Here is a 13,487-nt window from a genome sequence, read left to right on the forward strand (position 1 = left end):
ATTGGAAAGACTGCAAGGGGGAGGGGAGTTGCTTGCGCCCTAAAGGAGGAGTTATTCAGATTCATTGCAGTGGGCGGCGGCTGCAAAACGCACCATTCTTCTTGTTTTTGCTCTGCAAAGCAGCCTTTTCAAGGGTTGGCTTGGGTGACAAAATGTCTTGTGTAGGCGTGGGTTTGTCTCCCTCTCGCTCTCTCTCCCTAAGATGTGTCCGGCATAGGCCAGGGTGCCACTCGAGGCCCAAACCAATTCTGGTTATCGCTTCTCGGCCTTTTGGCTAAGATCAAGTGTAGTATCTGTTCTTATCAGTTTAATATCTGATACGTCCCCTGTGGCGCCCTAGGACCTGGTCGCCACAACAGCATTGCCCTCTCAAAGGGTTAATGCTGAGCCTGGAGGTAATTGGGAGATCCATTGGCCAGCAGGTTTAACACCCAACACAGTTCTCCCTCCGGCCAGCAGGGGGAGCTCTGAACCTGGAATTCCAGGGAGCCTTCCTCTACCTGACCAGAGGGAGGAAGTGGAGTCAGTCTGAAGGGAGTAGTGAAAGTGAACAGACGCAGAGTGAGCTGTCCTGTGAATCTGGGGCCTAGAGCAGGAGCAGCTTGGCCCAGAGAAGCAGGAATAGCTGAGAGGCAGCAGAGAGACTCAGACATCGGAGTCTGTGGTTGCCAGGGTATAAAATCCGTCCCTGGTAGCCGAGTCCGAAGGGCAGGAGAGCTGCAAGCCCCTGGCCCAGAAACATCCAAGGTACAGCTGCAGCATCAGGGCCCGGTGTGGACTCCAGCGGAGAAGCACCAGAGAGAGGGTCTGCGCAGCCACCTACAGAAAGAAGGGACGTGCCATCGGTCCCAGCAGCAAAGAGGGCCATTGCTGGATTCAGAGAAGCAGGGTCCTATCATCACAAAGCAAAGTACAGGAGTAGGCCTCATACTCAGCTGGCCAGAAAGATCATCCCAAGTACTTCCAGGCCGACCGGATCCCCATCACCACCTGTAACGGTCTCCCAGGACTGGACTGTTCCCAGAGTAAAAGAGGAGAAGGTAAAGAGACTGTTGTTTGTGCCTGGTTCTTTCCTCGCCTGTCGGCCCTGCACCGTGTTAGCCACACAACACCATAGACTTTCACGGGCACCAACTGTATCCCGGGGCATCGCTCCACCTGTGGGAAGCAGTAACATCATAGCTGCCATAACATCACCCCGGAGTTCTCCCATAGCAGCGGCGGCTTAATAGCCGCATACCACAGGTGGCGTCACGAACATTAACTTCAACTCATCAGCCACATATTCAACTGACACCCACCAGGGCCACGGAGCCGGGCCCAGCCACCACTGACTACCACCGGACTAGTCCGGCCCGGCACCGAGTGTCCCATAGCCCTGGGGTGGGCGAGTCAACTTTTGGCGCTGCGAACAGGATTTCGTGCCCGGTTCCACCGGGTACTGTGCGCCTGAATAATTGCGCTTTAAAGACTGTATTACTGCGTGTTTCACTGTTTGAAAACTGCCGCCGCCATTATCCTCACTGAGCGCAGGAAGAAGGGGGGCGTGCCTGACAAAGAGCGCGAAGGGAGCGCGCCATCAGAGCAGAGCGCTGTTAACCCCGCGCGACCCGGAAGGAAATTTGAAAAGTGAACGGAGCCTGGTAAGGTTCACTAAGGGGGAGGAAGATGTCCGACGCAGAGGGAGGGCAGGTGGCTGCCATAGCCCGAGACGCCGCAGCGCCCGCCGAAGCGATCCCTGTCGCCGTCGCCCCATCCCCCGCTGTAGCGCCGGTAATGCCGATCACCATGCCGTACATACCGGGCGCAGAATGGCTGCCGCAGTATTCCGGGGAGTCCCATACCTTGAGCGACTTCAGAGAAAGCCTGCACAGCTTATTCCGGGTGTATCCGCTGACTGAGAGCCAGAAGGTGGGCATATTAATGGGACAGCTAGCCGGCGCAGCCCAGCGTGAAGTGAAGTCCTGGCCTGATACAGATAAAGGGACAGTAACCCAGATACTGGCCAAGCTAAAGAGTACTTTTGACACCCGCACCGCAGCAGAGATAAAGATGAGATTCTTTGGGTGCAAGCAGCGGCCCACAGACAGCATAAGGGACTATGCCTTAAACCTGCAGGAGGCCCTGAAAGCGGTTAAACAAGTGGACCCAGAGAGTGTACGTGAAGAACACAAACTCCTAACTGAGCAGTTCATAGAGGGGCTCCTGTCAGATGCCCACAGGACCCAGCTGCGTATCATGGTCCTGCAGAACCCTGCTCTGGACTTTGCAAAGTTTAAGGACCAGGCCATCCGGGTACTGAGAGAATCTACACCGAATGACCCAGTGCCCCTCCGGCCTCTTGCTATCACGTACCCCGGGGTGGTGCCTGCAACACGAGCCACTGCAGGGGCTGAGGCGCAGTCCCTGGATAAGGATCCCACTGCAGAGCTCAGACAGCAGTTCCAGGAGCTGACCAAGACTGTAGCTGCCCTTGCCAAGATCGTGCAGTCCCTACAAGTGACCCCATCGCCTGCAAAAATCGAGTTGGCCTCCAGCCCAGATGACGTCCCATGGATGCGACAGAGGAGGGTTCCGCCGACCCGAGGCAGAGACACAGACCGGTATGATTCAACGGGACAACCGATCTGCCGCCGCTGCAGCCAGGCGGGCCACATTGCACGATACTGTCCTTTAAATGGGCCGAGCCTGGGGCCAGGAGCCGACCCCCAGGTGTAAGGAAGCCCGGCTCAACCCCCAGCCGCAGCAAGTATGTGGGAGGACGACCGGTCCTTCCTATTGTGCTGGATGGGATCCCTTTGAATGCCCTCCTGGATACTGGGTCCCAGGTAACGACCATCCCCTATAAACTGTACAAAAGATATTGGGCTGATTCAGACATTGACCATGGCCCAGATGATGATTTAACAATTGTGGCCAGTAATGGTCAGCCCTTACCTCAAATTGGGTATAAAGAAGTAACCATTAAAGTGGGGCGGGTGGAATTGCCATGTCAGGGGATGATAATTGTAGATATTGATCGCAAAGAATCTGACCCGCTGGTAACCATTGGTACAAATGTGATAGAAAATTGTATTGCCGAAGTGATAATTTTGTTGCAGCAGGCGTCTGAAACTGCCAGCTCCGGGCAGCAGCGTGCCCTACAGAGGGAGATCAGAGCCCTGATGAGGAGGCAGCAGGTGGAGCTGGCCGGAGGAGAAATTGGCAGTGTGAGGGTAAGTGACCCCCTACCCATTGCAATACCCCCAAGAAGTGAAATGTTGATATGGTGTCGGGCAGCAATAGGCCTCAAGGGTCAGGATTACCATGCCTTGGTAGAACCGGTGTATTCAGACAGTAGGCCTGGAGTCCTGATAGCCAGAGGGGTAGCAGACGTCCGCAAGGGGAGAGTGCCCATCCGTGTCCTGAATTGTGGGGAGGAGGAAGCCAAATTGCCCCGGTACGCCACTGTAGCAAAACTGTACACTGTCGGCAACAACACCATCAAAGCAGTGGAACCCTTGATCCCGTCCGACCAGGCGGAAGACAAGGGCTCCAAGGGGCAGCTGGAAGACTGGTGCCAAAACTTACATGTGGGCACCGACTCCACCCCCTCACACCAAAAGAATGGGGTTTACCGGGTGGTACAGGAGTACGAGCGGGTCTTCAGCAAACACCCCCTAGATTTTGGGCAGGTGAAAGGGGTTAAACATCAAATCCCCACGGGTGATCATCCCCCCGTTAAAGAGAGATACCGCCCTGTACCCCCCGCACAGTATCAGCGTGCCAAAGAAATGTTACGGGAAATGAAGGAGGCTGGGGTTATCAGAGATAGTTGTAGCCCCTGGGCAGCTCCACTAGTGCTCGTAAAGAAAAAGGATGGTACAATGAGAATGTGTGTAGATTACAGGCAAATTAACCGCATTACACATAAAGATGCTTATCCCCTACCCAGAATAGAGGAGTCACTAACAGCTTTAAAGTCAGCTAACTATTTCTCCACCTTGGATCTCACCAGTGGGTATTGGCAGGTTCCCGTGGCAGAGGCGGACAAGGAGAAGACTGCATTCACGACGCCGATGGGCCTCTGCGAGTTCAACTGCATGCCATTCGGGCTCTGCAACGCCCCAGGGACATTCCAACGGTTGATGGAGTGCTGCTTGGGCCACCACAACTTCGAAACCGTGCTGTTGTACCTGGATGACGTCATAGTCTACTCCAAGACTTATGAAGACCACCTGAAGCACTTAGCAGAAGTGTTCGAGTCTTTGTCAAAATATGGCCTGAAGATCAAGCCGTCCAAGTGTCACCTCTTGAAGCCAAAGGTACAGTACCTGGGTCATGTGGTCAGCGCAGAAGGTGTGGCACCTGATCCGGAGAAAGTCACCGTAATCAAGGACTGGCCAAGACCCACCACGGTAAAGGAGGTGCGGCAGTTCCTTGGGCTGGTGGGCTACTACCGAAGGTTCATTGATGGTTTCACCAAGATAGCAGCGCCCCTTCAAGATCTCCTGGTGGGCCAACCAAAGCAGGCTAAGAAGCAGAGCCCTCCATTTGAATGGAGCAGCCAACTAGAAACCTCCTTTGTCCAGCTGAAAGGGGCTCTCACGGGAGAAGAAATTCTGGCCTACCCTGACTACAGCCAGCCGTTTGTACTGTATACAGACGCCAGCAACGTGGGCCTGGGAGCCGTTTTGTCCCAGGTGCAGGGAGGCAGGGAGAAGGTGATAGCGTACGCCAGTAGGAAGCTTCGGCCCACAGAAAGGAATCCAGAAAATTACAGTTCCTTCAAGCTGGAGTTCCTCGCTATTGTTTGGGCAGTGACTGAACGCTTCAAACACTATCTGGCGTCGGCCAAGTTCACCATCTTCACGGACAACAATCCGTTGACACACCTGGCAACAGCCAAGTTAGGGGCGTTGGAACAGCGATGGATGGCCCGGCTGTCTAATTTTGACTTTACCATCAAGTACCGGGCTGGCAAGAAGAATAACAATGCTGATGCGCTGTCCAGAATGCCTCACTTACCCGAATCTGGAGAAGACCTGGATGAACTCGAAGAGATAGAGTTACCGGCTTTCCATCATCAGGGCGTTTCCCAGTGTGAGCATGCTGTGGGAGTGAAGCGCTCGAGCCAACACGAGGTCCCGGTTAACCCATTACTCCACCATAATTGGGAAGAGACACAGAACGGTGACCCGGCGGTGCGATTGGTCAAAGAAAAGCTAGCACAAGCTGAGACTCATCTTGGTCCAGATGCTCCAGAAGAAGCCCAGCAGTTGTGGAAAGAGAGGGGACGACTGTTCACCTACCAAGGCAAGCTCTGCAAGAGACACGTCAACTGGCGAACAAATGAACTTGTCTGGCAGATCGTGGTTCCGCAGAGGGATGCTCCAATGGTCCTAGCAGCTTATCATGATAACGCAGGCCACTTTGGGTGGAAGAAGTTGGAGGCCCTACTCCGTGATCGGTTCTATTGGGTGCACATGAGAAAGGTGATCGAGAAGTGGTGCCGAGACTGTGGCCCGTGTAACCTGAGGCGGAAGGATGATGCCAGCCAAAGGTCTCCCCTACAGCCAATTGTTACGAAGCAGCCCCTGGAGTTGGTGGCCCTGGACCACGTGAAGTTAACACCAAGCCGGTCAGGCTATGTGTACGCCCTCACAATTGTGGACCATTACTCTCGTTTCCTGGTAGTAGTGCCTGTGAAGGACCAGACAGCCAGAACAGCAGCTAAAGCGTTCCAGGCATCCTTTTGCCGGCCTCACGGTTATCCGGAAAGGGTACTGACCGATCAAGGCCCTGCGTTCGAGGCGGAGGTGTTCCAAGAGTTTTGTAACATGTACGGTTGTAAGAAAATCAGAACAACACCGTACCACCCCCAAACCAATGGACTGTGCGAGAAAATGAACCATGTGGTTATTGATATGCTGAAGACTCTACCTCTGGAAGAAAGGAACCAATGGCCAGAGAAGCTGCCAGATCTGGTCGACCTGTACAACCATATCCCAGTAAATTCGACCAACTGCAGCCCCGCTTACCTGATGCGAGCCAGACCTGGCAGGTTGCCTGTAGACTTTGAGATGGGGACTGTGTCGCCTGAGGCGGTTCAAGAAATAGAGGATTGGGATACAGAACGGCAGCAGCAGTACCGTAAGGTCCAGGAATGCGTAGAGAGGAGCCTGTCTCAAGCCAGAACAAGACAAGAGCAGCAGTACAATCAAACGGCCCCAGCAACTCCCTTAGCACCTGGAGAACAAGTCCTCAAGAAGAAGCGGAGGACGCATAAATTGGATGATCAGTGGGAGAACGAGCCCTACACCATTATCCCCTCCAACTTTGACAACAGTAAGGTGTGCCTCATAAGCAAGGACGAAGGCAAGACTTGTCAAGCAATATCCAGAGACCGCCTGAAGACGTGCCCTGAGCGGTGCAAAGTTCAAAGGGAAGTGGAGGAAGTTCGAGAAGAAGGGGAAGAGATGATACAAACGATCCTCGGCAAATTCCCCAAGACTTGGACCCGCATAAATGGTGCCGTAGTGGTACCGGTCCTGACGTTCCCACAGTTGGTCGAGCCAGAAACAGAACAGGTTCCGGATCCACCCAAAGAACCGTCCGCCCCGACACGCGGTGACACGCCAGCAGTGGAACAGGAGGATCAACCCCCTGTCAGTGGTGAACCTGTCATACCCTTGGCGACTCCTAGACCACATAGGCAATCATCATGCATACCTATTGGGGTTAGGCCTACCGGTAGTGCTGAGATAGGAGACACACTAAGTAGTCAGGGACAAACACCAGAGCTACGCAGGTCTCAACGCAGCACTCGGGGACAACCCCCTCTAAGGTATAGGGAATCAACTATATAAAGAAAGAGTATTTATTAGAATGTAAATAGTTATGTGAAAAGTCTGTAATGTCGTGTACAAAATGTTTTTTTTTGTGATTGCGAAATTGGACAATTGGGCCACTGGACTATGGGTGGTCAACACCTAAATTGTTTATAGTTAGCACCAGTGTGCTCAACACCCCTGAAGAAAAACCCGTCCGGCGTGCATAGAGTGGGGTCATCAATGCTCTGACGCACGCCCAGAGCCTACGTTGGGGGTTTTATCGCGGCGGGTCCCCCATGGAGCAGTGTAATGGACACCCGGCAGGGAGCCACACTGGACTCTTATAGTACTGTTTGAATTTGTAACGTTAAAGAGAATGTGCCTCCCATATTGGGATGAAATGTATGACATGTTATGTTTTGTTTCCACAGTCCGGGAGTACTGAATTTAACTAAGGGGGAGTGTGGCGCCCTAGGACCTGGTCGCCACAACAGCATTGCCCTCTCAAAGGGTTAATGCTGAGCCTGGAGGTAATTGGGAGATCCATTGGCCAGCAGGTTTAACACCCAACACAGTTCTCCCTCCGGCCAGCAGGGGGAGCTCTGAACCTGGAATTCCAGGGAGCCTTCCTCTACCTGACCAGAGGGAGGAAGTGGAGTCAGTCTGAAGGGAGTAGTGAAAGTGAACAGACGCAGAGTGAGCTGTCCTGTGAATCTGGGGCCTAGAGCAGGAGCAGCTTGGCCCAGAGAAGCAGGAATAGCTGAGAGGCAGCAGAGAGACTCAGACATCGGAGTCTGTGGTTGCCAGGGTATAAAATCCGTCCCTGGTAGCCGAGTCCGAAGGGCAGGAGAGCTGCAAGCCCCTGGCCCAGAAACATCCAAGGTACAGCTGCAGCATCAGGGCCCGGTGTGGACTCCAGCGGAGAAGCACCAGAGAGAGGGTCTGCGCAGCCACCTACAGAAAGAAGGGACGTGCCATCGGTCCCAGCAGCAAAGAGGGCCATTGCTGGATTCAGAGAAGCAGGGTCCTATCATCACAAAGCAAAGTACAGGAGTAGGCCTCATACTCAGCTGGCCAGAAAGATCATCCCAAGTACTTCCAGGCCGACCGGATCCCCATCACCACCTGTAACGGTCTCCCAGGACTGGACTGTTCCCAGAGTAAAAGAGGAGAAGGTAAAGAGACTGTTGTTTGTGCCTGGTTCTTTCCTCGCCTGTCGGCCCTGCACCGTGTTAGCCACACAACACCATAGACTTTCACGGGCACCAACTGTATCCCGGGGCATCGCTCCACCTGTGGGGAGCAGTAACATCATAGCTGCCATAACATCACCCCGGAGTTCTCCCATAGCAGCGGCGGCTTAATAGCCGCATACCACAGGTGGCGTCACGAACATTAACTTCAACTCATCAGCCACATATTCAACTGACACCCACCAGGGCCACGGAGCCGGGCCCAGCCACCACTGACTACCACCGGACTAGTCCGGCCCGGCACCGAGTGTCCCATAGCCCTGGGGTGGGCGAGTCACCCCTATCTGGGGACCATATATTAAATGGATTTTTAGAACAGGGAGATGGAAAAAGAGCTTGCTCTGTCCACTCCACGCATTGACCTGGTATTGCAGTACCTCCAGGAACGGTGCACCCCTTCTTAACCCAGTTTCCAAAAGCAGAACTCAATTCACCTGATTCATATTAGCCCGATTTAATGAATTGGAAGAAAGCATACGTCTTCATATGCACCTCAATTTGGCCCATTCACTTTTCACACTTCCTCCTTTTGTTTTTTATCTTTCACACTTTTGACTTTCTTTATTCATCCAAATAGCAAACTCATCACCACTCAACCTGACCAACTCGGCTATGTCCCCGTGCTGCAGTTCTCTGTCTTATCTAGATCATTTGCAATTGAATGGAATAGATCCCTTTTGGACAAAGTGGATTCACCTGCTGCTGCAGTGACCACAGGTGTGATAAGATCTAGAATTGGCATCTGGTGCGATCTCTCCGCTTCCACTCCAAAGAAAGTTACCTGTTTATTCCTATCATGCATTGGTTTTTGGGGTTTTCTTTGAGTAATGATGATCTCTTTAGTAGTCTGTTGGCGCCCTCTCCTGGAGGAATAGTTTGCTTGCTCTTGGACATTCTAAAAGAGAGGTCATGATAGACATTGAGCTTCTGAGCTCAATTGGGGACAGTCATGGGTGATGAATGTTTGCAACCTACTGCGAAGCCTCATACCGCAATATAAGGAACGTCAAATACTAAGAAAGGGCGGCCTATGAAAGAATTACTACTTTCAATAAGTACACTTAAACGGCTAATTGGGAATAGAAAAACTGTAAAAAGCCCTCTGAGAAAGCCCCCCTCTAACCTTTGATAGTAAGCTTTTCTGTAGTCTGCCTGTTGATGTATTTTCCGTTTGAACTGTGCACAACATGAAGAGACGGAACACTGGCGGCTTGTCACAATGCCCCCCGATGACATCACAATAGCGCTGCTGCCTAGAAAACAAGCTGCGCAGAAGAAGTTGTTCTTTGGGTGGGAGGGTGGGCTAGTGGAAGGAGGGGGCAATCTCTTTTTTTCCCGGGTGGTAGGGGGATGACAGGAGAAGGGAAGCGGGTGGTGAGAAAGGTACAGAGGGCAGGGTTTGGGGGCTGGGAAGGAAAGGGAAAAGATTAGGGTTTGGGGATGATGAAAGGGCTTTCTACGGGTAAGGATGGCAAAGGGTGGCAGTGACGGAAAGTCAGGCAACCTGTCCTGTCCGTCTTTTTGTATCGTGAATTGGAAAGACTGCAAGGGGGAGGGGAGTTGCTTGCGCCCTAAAGGAGGAGTTATTCAGATTCATTGCAGTGGGCGGCGGCTGCAAAACGCACCATTCTTCTTGTTTTTGCTCTGCAAAGCAGCCTTTTCAAGGGTTGGCTTGGGTGACAAAATGTCTTGTGTAGGCGTGGGTTTGTCTCCCTCTCGCTCTCTCTCCCTAAGATGTGTCCGGCATAGGCCAGGGTGCCACTCGAGGCCCAAACCAATTCTGGTTATCGCTTCTCGGCCTTTTGGCTAAGATCAAGTGTAGTATCTGTTCTTATCAGTTTAATATCTGATACGTCCCCTATCTGGGGACCATATATTAAATGGATTTTTAGAACAGGGAGATGGAAAAAGAGCTTGCTCTGTCCACTCCACGCATTGACCTGGTATTGCAGTACCTCCAGGAACGGTGCACCCCTTCTTAACCCAGTTTCCAAAAGCAGAACTCAATTCACCTGATTCATATTAGCCCGATTTAATGAATTGGAAGAAAGCATACGTCTTCATATGCACCTCAATTTGGCCCATTCACTTTTCACACTTCCTCCTTTTGTTTTTTATCTTTCACACTTTTGACTTTCTTTATTCATCCAAATAGCAAACTCATCACCACTCAACCTGACCAACTCGGCTATGTCCCCGTGCTGCAGTTCTCTGTCTTATCTAGATCATTTGCAATTGAATGGAATAGATCCCTTTTGGACAAAGTGGATTCACCTGCTGCTGCAGTGACCACAGGTGTGATAAGATCTAGAATTGGCATCTGGTGCGATCTCTCCGCTTCCACTCCAAAGAAAGTTACCTGTTTATTCCTATCATGCATTGGTTTTTGGGGTTTTCTTTGAGTAATGATGATCTCTTTAGTAGTCTGTTGGCGCCCTCTCCTGGAGGAATAGTTTGCTTGCTCTTGGACATTCTAAAAGAGAGGTCATGATAGACATTGAGCTTCTGAGCTCAATTGGGGACAGTCATGGGTGATGAATGTTTGCAACCTACTGCGAAGCCTCATACCGCAATATAAGGAACGTCAAATACTAAGAAAGGGCGGCCTATGAAAGAATTACTACTTTCAATAAGTACACTTAAACGGCTAATTGGGAATAGAAAAACTGTAAAAAGCCCTCTGAGAAAGCCCCCCTCTAACCTTTGATAGTAAGCTTTTCTGTAGTCTGCCTGTTGATGTATTTTCCGTTTGAACTGTGCACAACATGAAGAGACGGAACACTGGCGGCTTGTCACAATGCCCCCCGATGACATCACAATAGCGCTGCTGCCTAGAAAACAAGCTGCGCAGAAGAAGTTGTTCTTTGGGTGGGAGGGTGGGCTAGTGGAAGGAGGGGGCAATCTCTTTTTTTCCCGGGTGGTAGGGGGATGACAGGAGAAGGGAAGCGGGTGGTGAGAAAGGTACAGAGGGCAGGGTTTGGGGGCTGGGAAGGAAAGGGAAAAGATTAGGGTTTGGGGATGATGAAAGGGCTTTCTACGGGTAAGGATGGCAAAGGGTGGCAGTGACGGAAAGTCAGGCAACCTGTCCTGTCCGTCTTTTTGTATCGTGAATTGGAAAGACTGCAAGGGGGAGGGGAGTTGCTTGCGCCCTAAAGGAGGAGTTATTCAGATTCATTGCAGTGGGCGGCGGCTGCAAAACGCACCATTCTTCTTGTTTTTGCTCTGCAAAGCAGCCTTTTCAAGGGTTGGCTTGGGTGACAAAATGTCTTGTGTAGGCGTGGGTTTGTCTCCCTCTCGCTCTCTCTCCCTAAGATGTGTCCGGCATAGGCCAGGGTGCCACTCGAGGCCCAAACCAATTCTGGTTATCGCTTCTCGGCCTTTTGGCTAAGATCAAGTGTAGTATCTGTTCTTATCAGTTTAATATCTGATACGTCCCCTATCTGGGGACCATATATTAAATGGATTTTTAGAACAGGGAGATGGAAAAAGAGCTTGCTCTGTCCACTCCACGCATTGACCTGGTATTGCAGTACCTCCAGGAACGGTGCACCCCTTCTTAACCCAGTTTCCAAAAGCAGAACTCAATTCACCTGATTCATATTAGCCCGATTTAATGAATTGGAAGAAAGCATACGTCTTCATATGCACCTCAATTTGGCCCATTCACTTTTCACACTTCCTCCTTTTGTTTTTTATCTTTCACACTTTTGACTTTCTTTATTCATCCAAATAGCAAACTCATCACCACTCAACCTGACCAACTCGGCTATGTCCCCGTGCTGCAGTTCTCTGTCTTATCTAGATCATTTGCAATTGAATGGAATAGATCCCTTTTGGACAAAGTGGATTCACCTGCTGCTGCAGTGACCACAGGTGTGATAAGATCTAGAATTGGCATCTGGTGCGATCTCTCCGCTTCCACTCCAAAGAAAGTTACCTGTTTATTCCTATCATGCATTGGTTTTTGGGGTTTTCTTTGAGTAATGATGATCTCTTTAGTAGTCTGTTGGCGCCCTCTCCTGGAGGAATAGTTTGCTTGCTCTTGGACATTCTAAAAGAGAGGTCATGATAGACATTGAGCTTCTGAGCTCAATTGGGGACAGTCATGGGTGATGAATGTTTGCAACCTACTGCGAAGCCTCATACCGCAATATAAGGAACGTCAAATACTAAGAAAGGGCGGCCTATGAAAGAATTACTACTTTCAATAAGTACACTTAAACGGCTAATTGGGAATAGAAAAACTGTAAAAAGCCCTCTGAGAAAGCCCCCCTCTAACCTTTGATAGTAAGCTTTTCTGTAGTCTGCCTGTTGATGTATTTTCCGTTTGAACTGTGCACAACATGAAGAGACGGAACACTGGCGGCTTGTCACAATGCCCCCCGATGACATCACAATAGCGCTGCTGCCTAGAAAACAAGCTGCGCAGAAGAAGTTGTTCTTTGGGTGGGAGGGTGGGCTAGTGGAAGGAGGGGGCAATCTCTTTTTTTCCCGGGTGGTAGGGGGATGACAGGAGAAGGGAAGCGGGTGGTGAGAAAGGTACAGAGGGCAGGGTTTGGGGGCTGGGAAGGAAAGGGAAAAGATTAGGGTTTGGGGATGATGAAAGGGCTTTCTACGGGTAAGGATGGCAAAGGGTGGCAGTGACGGAAAGTCAGGCAACCTGTCCTGTCCGTCTTTTTGTATCGTGAATTGGAAAGACTGCAAGGGGGAGGGGAGTTGCTTGCGCCCTAAAGGAGGAGTTATTCAGATTCATTGCAGTGGGCGGCGGCTGCAAAACGCACCATTCTTCTTGTTTTTGCTCTGCAAAGCAGCCTTTTCAAGGGTTGGCTTGGGTGACAAAATGTCTTGTGTAGGCGTGGGTTTGTCTCCCTCTCGCTCTCTCTCCCTAAGATGTGTCCGGCATAGGCCAGGGTGCCACTCGAGGCCCAAACCAATTCTGGTTATCGCTTCTCGGCCTTTTGGCTAAGATCAAGTGTAGTATCTGTTCTTATCAGTTTAATATCTGATACGTCCCCTATCTGGGGACCATATATTAAATGGATTTTTAGAACAGGGAGATGGAAAAAGAGCTTGCTCTGTCCACTCCACGCATTGACCTGGTATTGCAGTACCTCCAGGAACGGTGCACCCCTTCTTAACCCAGTTTCCAAAAGCAGAACTCAATTCACCTGATTCATATTAGCCCGATTTAATGAATTGGAAGAAAGCATACGTCTTCATATGCACCTCAATTTGGCCCATTCACTTTTCACACTTCCTCCTTTTGTTTTTTATCTTTCACACTTTTGACTTTCTTTATTCATCCAAATAGCAAACTCATCACCACTCAACCTGACCAACTCGGCTATGTCCCCGTGCTGCAGTTCTCTGTCTTATCTAGATCATTTGCAATTGAATGGAATAGATCCCTTTTGGACAAAGT

General features: G+C 50.9%; 3 non-coding genes and 2 pseudogenes across 3 annotated transcripts; all 5 read left to right on the forward strand.

Annotated features, from left to right (window-relative positions):
• Positions 1–254: 254 nt before the first annotated feature.
• On the forward strand, positions 255–348 carry LOC142264691 (U2 spliceosomal RNA; annotated as a pseudogene).
• A 7,993-nt stretch (positions 349–8,341) lies between these two features.
• LOC142264692 (U2 spliceosomal RNA) lies at positions 8,342–8,464 on the forward strand (annotated as a pseudogene).
• Positions 8,465–9,851: 1,387 nt separating this feature from the next.
• LOC142264698 (U2 spliceosomal RNA) lies at positions 9,852–10,042 on the forward strand. Its single transcript, XR_012731153.1, has one exon. It is a non-coding gene; the product is annotated as a U2 spliceosomal RNA (small nuclear RNA).
• Positions 10,043–11,429: 1,387 nt separating this feature from the next.
• LOC142264699 (U2 spliceosomal RNA) lies at positions 11,430–11,620 on the forward strand. Its single transcript, XR_012731154.1, has one exon. It is a non-coding gene; the product is annotated as a U2 spliceosomal RNA (small nuclear RNA).
• Positions 11,621–13,007: 1,387 nt separating this feature from the next.
• LOC142264702 (U2 spliceosomal RNA) lies at positions 13,008–13,198 on the forward strand. Its single transcript, XR_012731156.1, has one exon. It is a non-coding gene; the product is annotated as a U2 spliceosomal RNA (small nuclear RNA).
• Positions 13,199–13,487: the final 289 nt, after the last annotated feature.

Source organism: Anomaloglossus baeobatrachus, unplaced genomic scaffold (genome assembly GCF_048569485.1).
Source record: "Anomaloglossus baeobatrachus isolate aAnoBae1 unplaced genomic scaffold, aAnoBae1.hap1 Scaffold_2681, whole genome shotgun sequence".
Taxonomy (NCBI): domain Eukaryota; kingdom Metazoa; phylum Chordata; class Amphibia; order Anura; family Aromobatidae; genus Anomaloglossus; species Anomaloglossus baeobatrachus.